Source organism: Nuphar pumila, chromosome 6 (genome assembly GCF_984573655.1).
Source record: "Nuphar pumila chromosome 6, dmNupPumi1.hap1.1, whole genome shotgun sequence".
Lineage (NCBI taxonomy): Eukaryota > Viridiplantae > Streptophyta > Magnoliopsida > Nymphaeales > Nymphaeaceae > Nuphar > Nuphar pumila.
This window is the reverse complement of record NC_143254.1, coordinates 25,174,932-25,182,748: the sequence shown is the minus strand read 5'-3', so window position 1 is coordinate 25,182,748 and position 7,817 is coordinate 25,174,932.

Genomic DNA, 7,817 nt, shown 5'->3' with positions numbered 1-7,817 from the left:
GAAAGCTACTTTTCAGGGATGATACAAAGATTTTATGGTAGCTAGACGGAATCTGAGAAACCTTACCATTAATTCAGTTATAGAAAGCCGAAAACACTGGCACAAAGTTTCATTAACATTTCAACTATATATAGGAGAGAACACAGGTACCTAGTTTTGTTCAAAGTTGCATATAATCCCTTTAGCAGAGTTTGGTTGGAGGCATATAGGGATGGCAGTGGACCGGGGGACAACGGGGCCCCGCCTCGCTCCGTTTGGACCGGGGATGAAGGGCATGAAATGGGGATGAAGGTTAAAATCTATCCCCATGCGGGGATGGACTTACGCTTTCCCCGCCCCGCCCCGTCCTTGTCTCAATCCTCGCCTTGCCCCGTCCCGTCCTCAATCCTTTAATGGATGACTATAGACCAAGGGGAAACGGGGCCCCACCCTGCCTCACCCCCATTTGGACCGGGGATGGAGGACATGAAACGGGGATGGAGGCTGAGGTGGAGGTTAAAATCCATCCCCGCAAGGGGATGGAGGTTCGAATTTTGAAATGGGGCTGAGGTGGAGACCTTGTCCCCCGCCCCGGTCCACTGCCATCCCTAGAGGCATATGCACCAACGACAAAGCCGACTGCCTACTCAAACGGAATAGAAAATGATGAAGGAGATCATAATGGGAAACATGAAAGTTCTTTGGAAAATGAACGTACTATACATAAAAAATGACGCATTTTCGAAAATGCTGCACAATTTATCAAATTTGTCGAATGGACAATATTGCAGGTTTCCATTTTTTTATGCTTTTACCCTTCTCAGGTGCAAATTTTAGATTTTTGCATGTCATGATGCTAAAATAATACAACTCGCCAACAAAATCGCATTTGAGGTTGCAAAATTCTAAAAAATATTGCAAAATTCTAAACAATTTGCAAAACTCGTGACAAGTTTCGCACGATTACCAGCAAAAAACATAAAATTTGTGAAAATTCGATAATTACGAAATTGCGGATGAGTATTGCATGAAGTATTGTAAATTTACAAAAAATTGCAAAAGTTCAATATTGCAAAATTTCTTATTCCAATCGCACTTGTATTGTGAAATTACTTTTTCTTGTGAAATTTCGTCTCATATAAATGCATGTTTAAGTTTTTTTTTTTTGTTTATAACTGGAAAGAGCGGTAACCCCAATTCTCCTCCTCCCTCTAGAACCCCAACCCTTGCGATGATTCTCGTAAAAGTTGTTCGCTCTATCTCGTGCAAGGTTGTGGTATCCTTCTCCTCCACTTCTTTGGTTAGCTATTAAGGTTGCAATATCTTTTTTTTCTCTCATTTAATGTTTAGGGTTTACGATCTTTAGGGATTTTCATACATAGTTACATATTTTTTTTTGTTGCTTATCAATATTCATTGGTTTTATTAATATTTATCTTTGTTTGATCAGGGCTAGGACACATTCAATTAGTTAGATGTGGTTGGGGTTGATTGTGCACAAGCATTGAATAGGGGTATTGTGGTTTATTGGTTTTCAGAGTTGTTAACTGAGTGATACATTTTGTGGTTGGTGTAGGAAGTTATGATGGCTATTGAAATAGTATTTATAAATTTTTGTAGCACTGAGCAACCCCTTTGGAGATCTATAATGGTATCTAAAAATAACTATAAGGAATTTATGACATTAGTGTCTTAGAAAAACGAATATATAAAAGTGTTAATGGTCCTCCAATATAAGTGTACTCCAAAATTAGATGGTGAAGATATATGAATACATCTCTTAGACAACGATGATGTACATTCAATGTTATATAGGGGTAACACTTACATAGTTGTTAATAAAGCTACACGAATTGACAATGTTTGCAAAGTTAAACAAGAAGTTGGAGGATGAATTGTTAAACATCAAGTGAAAGTCTGAAGTTATGTAAAAGACATGGTTGGAAGTCATGTACAAGAATGAAATGATGAAAATCTTATGGATAATGTGTATCTATCTCGGCCACCAGCTATTGAGGTCACTCCTCTGGTGAACATCCCACCATTCTCAACAGTTAATGATGAGAGTATTATTGCAAACAATGTGGAACTACTTGGACAAACCAGTGCCGATGATCTTCATCACAGGATGTTGTATGACACCCAACCTTTCAATGCAAATGATAATTTAGGTAAAGGTTGGCAGTCTTTTTAATTCATACTTGAACTGGAGGTGCTATTTTTTTAGTTAATCTTGAAAGTTGCGAATATAGAAATATTGCATTTTTGGAAGCAAAGAGAGCCATAGATACGATGAGTTGATTTAATTTGTACAGAGAATCAATCATTTGTGTTAGCAGTGATGACAAACACAATGCATAATTAGATAATGGCGTGATTTCGGTTATACCATGTCGGCTGGGTTGGACTCAAAAATGATAGAAAATGACCAAATTAGTGATGATTTAGAACAAGTACTGGTGGGTAAGGATAATACGCTAATGACATTTGGGAAGTCAAACCCTTGGTTCTCAATAAAATGATTCACATTCAATGAAAAGCAATTAAAAGTAATTGATGCAGAGGCTCTTCAGTTGTATGATGAGTTACACAACAAAAAAGTTAACGAATGAAAATGTTCCAATGGCTATCAATAGAGTCAAACAATCGCGAAATTGTTTGCGGCAAAAGGTTTACTGATCTTGAGTAGTGTCCTGAGTCTTTGAGAGATCATGTGGTTAGGAATAACTTTAAAGCAAAATTTGTTAAGAGTTGCAATAATAGTCACTATCATAGGTATGAGAAAGAACCCACAAACTATGATAGATTGCCTTTAGAAGATCCACTGCACAAAGATGCGTGAAGTAATATTTTTTAAAGTGAAGAGGTATCAAAGCGAGAATACATGTGGTGGATCAGGGGACAACTTTGTTACAGGAAAAGTACCTTCGAAGTAGATTTCATGTGTTATTCACAGATGCTTGCATGATAACTCGAAGATGACTCCAAAAGAAATCATGAATGACCTCAGTGACAATGTGGGTGTGGAGGTTTCTTATCAACAAGTATGGCATAGATGTGAATTGACTAGATTGTGGATATATGCTTGAATCGAGGAGTCTTTCAAGATGCTTCTCGCTTATTGTTATCATTTTATGATGGCTAACCCTGAATTGGCAACATTCATTAATACTAATATGAACAATAGATTTATATACATGCTTCTATCCTTCCATCCATGCATCAATGGGTTTGACAAATGATGCCCTCCACTTTTTATGATAGATGACACCTTCCTAAAAGAAAAATACATGGGTTTTGTTGTATGCCCATACTATTAATACTTCCGGTGATATGTTTCTTGTAACATTTGGAGTGGTGGATAAGGAGTTGAAGAAGTTATGAAAATAGTTTGTGGAGTATTTGAATAACCAAATAGATATCTATGATGATGGTAAGCCCAAGGTTAAATAATAGTTGACAGTTATTTCAGATAAGTACAAAGGGTTTTTGTATGTTGTACCTTGCACATGGCATAACTGTAATTATGGAGATTACATGAAGCACCTGAGAACTTTTTGAAGAAATTTGTTATACCACTTAGTGCATATTGGTGGTAAACTACCAAAGCACCCACAAGATGATAGTGTCATTTTTATAATTCAAAGATCCATGAGCAAAGTGAAGATGCATATGAAAATGTTGCGAAAAAGGTAAAACCAATACATTGGGTTAACAATCATTTTTTTACTAGAAGGTACGGGTGCTTAACCTTTAATATAGCAGAGTGCCTTAATTCGTAGATTCTTTCTATACGTAACATGCCCTTAATCTCATTTATTGAAAGTTTTGTCTAATGTTGATGAAACTTTATAAGAAAAGAAGGACTAACAAAGAGAAAATAAATGGCATTGTGGTGCTTGAGGTAATTGTAAAGATTAAAAAACGTAAGATAAAAGCACAAAAGCTACTCATGATAGTCGTGCATTGCCTCCACCATCATTAAGAAGCCCATGCTCAGAAACACAACTATTGTGTTGATATTGAAAGTATGAAATGCTCTTGTTAGGAGTGACATGTTAGAGGGATTTCTTACGAGCATGCCATCACATGCATTTTGTATAAGGACAATCTTTCAAATGATTACTATGACAAGTTATATACAGTTGAATCATATCGAGCTATATATGGTACTTATCTATTTCATCTGATGGCCGATAATGTCTCACACATTGCTCCTCTGACCCTTATTCCCATCTTACCACCAATGCCAGTTAAGAAAGCATGGCTACCTAAAGCAAAGAGAGAGAGAATAAATAAAACATAAGGAGGTGGTGGCATACAAGTGCATTGTATGTCAAGAGCTTGGCCACAATAGGAGAAAACATGATTCAGAAATAATGTGAGTATTAGTCAGATAGAAGCACAAAAGTTACTCATGGTAGTAGTGTATTGCCTCCACCATCATTACGAAGCCTATGACTAGAAGCATGACTATTGTGTTGATCTTGAAAGTATGAAATGCTCTTGTTAAGAGTGGCATGTTAGAAGGATTCCTTGTAAGCATGTCATTGTATGCATTTTGTATGTGGGTAATCTTTTAGATGATTACTGCAATAAGTTCTATATAGTTGAATCATATCAAGCGGCATATGGTACTTATCAATTTCATTCGATGATCGATAATATCCTACACGTCGCTCCTCTAACCTTTATTCTCATCTTACCACCAATACAAATTAAGAAAGCATGACGACCTAAAGTGAAGAGACAGAGAATAAAACATAAGGAGGTGGTGGCATACAAGTGCATTGTATGTCACACGCTTGGCCATAATAGGAGGGAACACGATTAGGAAATGATGTGTGAGTATTCGATGAATTTAGAAAGTAGTCTATGACATGCTTCTTTGTAGTTTACATAATATTTTTTCAATATTGTGCTTCTTTTGTTCAAATAATGATTTAGTTTAATGTTGTGTTGTTGATTCAGTTTAATATTGTATTGCAGGTTAAAAAAAAATCAATATGGATTGGTTACAATATTTACACAGAATGGTCGGTCACTGTTGTACTAAGCTTGCTGCAATGAAAGTTGATGAAGAGTTTAGGCTTGAGGATACACTTGCGCTTGTGGATGTGTTATCATCGCAAAATTTTACCCCTCCCTTGCGAGAGAGAAACGAATTTCGCGAGTCAAACTCGACCAAAGTTTTGAAAATGATTTTTGAAAATTAACTCGCCTCCCTTTTGAAAATTTGCGGGAAAATTCTGTGGAATGGGATCCGCCTGTCGGTACGAGGTTCAACCGTTCCTGGCGCCTTTACCAGGGGTAATTGAACCAAGGATCAATTATGCGCTCTAACTTGACTCAAATAGCTAAATTATGCTATATTTTCCCTAGAATGCACAAATAATCAGGCTTGTGCTATGAAATTTTGAAAATAATGCAAGTTTGAGAAAATATGATGTTTGCTTTGGAAAATTGAAATATGCTTGAAAATTGATTGGAAAAGTACTTGAAAATTGAATTCTTGAGAAAATCATTGAATTTCATTGGAAATCAGAAATTTGCATTGGAAAGTGATTTCTCAGGAAAATTTGAACTTTAGAAAATTGATTTTGAAATTTGGAATTGCTTTTTTGAGGAAATGGATTTGAAAATTCTGAGAAAATCAGGAAGTTCATTGGAAAAGGGATTTCTGAAAGGGAAAATGAATTCTCAGGAAAACGGGAATTCTGAGAAAATGGATTTATGAAAACTTGGGATTTTGAAATTTGAGAATGTTAAAACATAGGAAAATATTGATTTAAACTTGGGAAATACTTTGAAATCTCATTTGAAAATTTAGAATTATGGGAAAATCCAATCCTGAGAAAGACTTGGTAAATCCTTGAGAAAATTGACTTTTCTGAAATTGAAATTGGAAAATGAATTTGAAAATAATGCAATTTGAATGATATGAATGAATGAATATGAATTTGAAAAGAGAATTTCATTGAGGAATTGGGAAATCTTTTTAAAATATTGAGAAATGCAGTGCATTTTGAAGTTAGCCTAAGTGTGTAGGCTGAATGTGGCTGATATAAAGATCATAAATCTTGGTTTTCTTCGTATTCTGACTATGGCCATAAATACGAATCCCACCGAGTTTATAAACTCCATAAAAGCTTGTGCACATGCCATTCGTGTAAACCATAGTGAATTTGAAATAATGTGCATGAATCATACATCACATATTGAAATTTGCATAAATTAAACTATATGCAATGCAACCCTATTCTAAGCAAAAAAGTAACTCTTATTCCAAATATTACACTGACTTTTACATTGAACTGAAATAAAAGAAATAAAAACTAAATCTTCTTCTTGAATGTTCCTGCAAAACTAGAAAACAAGGTTAGCTAAAAAATGTAGGTTTTTCTGAATTTATCCGAAAATATAGGAAATTATCGGATATTATTCATATATAAACCCAAAATCATACCCCCTTTGATATAAACATGATAAATAATGAATAAATTTTGAAAATAAACTTGAAAATCCGAAATTGATGTCAAAATGACCAAAATACCCCTGATGACATTGAAATCAGGGTTTTCTAAAAGAATTTTTGTAAATTTTGGAATTTTGAAAATCAAATAAAATAAATCAAACATAATATGATAAAATATGATGATATGCATGAAATTTTGGAGAATTAGAAATTGAAATTTCGAAATTTAGGTCAAAATGACCAAAATACCCCCGATAACAAGACTATGGCCTTGAAACCAGGGTTTTCTGAAATAAATTTTGCAAAATTTAAAAATATGAAATGCAAAGGAGATTGAAATTAACCCTAATATGATTCTACATGCTTATGTACATGATAAAAACCCTAAAATGGCGAAAATATCATAAAATATCGAATTTAACCTGATTTTCGCCTGATTTTCGCTTCTGAATTTAAAGATAAACTAACACATGGATCAAATGAACTTGGAATTGAACCAAATTTGGCATGGACACCTAAAATAACCCTAGAAACATAATGGAGCTCGAAAATCTATTTTTTTGTATTTTTAAATATGGAAATTCAAATAAAAACCCTAAATTTTGTGATTTTTGCCTAAATGTTGATTCTAAAGGGGATTTAGGATATCAAATTTCCATAAAAATTTTCCAAATTTTATCGGGTGACAGAGAACAGTAAGGCAAGGATTTTTGCATTTTACACTGTTTGGTTTTGACCTATGGTCGGAGCAGTGCCACTCCGGCAAGTCGGATCGGAATCCGGCGACTCTAGGATTTAGGGGAAACAGACAGGTTTCGGTAGAAAACATGGAAAAATGGAAGACAGATGGGAAAAAGGCTGAAATTGTGGCAAAATGTACCTGACAAACAGAGGAAGATTTTGTCTTTTGATACCATTGAGATTCGGGTTATGGTTTGGAAAAGGCCATACTGTTATCAGAGACCTAAATCTCTAAGATTTCTGGACATTGGAATCTGTTAGACAGAAAGGGAAAATCCGGGAAAAATAATGAAACAGATCAAAAAATTTCCAAATTTTGGGAAATGACAGGAAATTATGTTAGAAACAACTTTCATGTTGAAAGTGTTTGCAGAAAGGTTACACATTGGATGGACTCGGTGCATTAGGGTCTGTCTATACCCTGACGAAAGAAAATCAAGATTTTCCCAGGGGTCTGGGAAATCCAATTTTTTACAGAAAGTAAAACTAACTGGAAAAACTTCAAAATTTCCAGATCATCAGTAGATTCAATTATGAATCCACTGTGATTTTTGGAAAATGGTCTGGATCTCCCACAAGGGTGGTGCCGGAAGTTAAAGTCTGCTAAAGCATAAACTGGAGA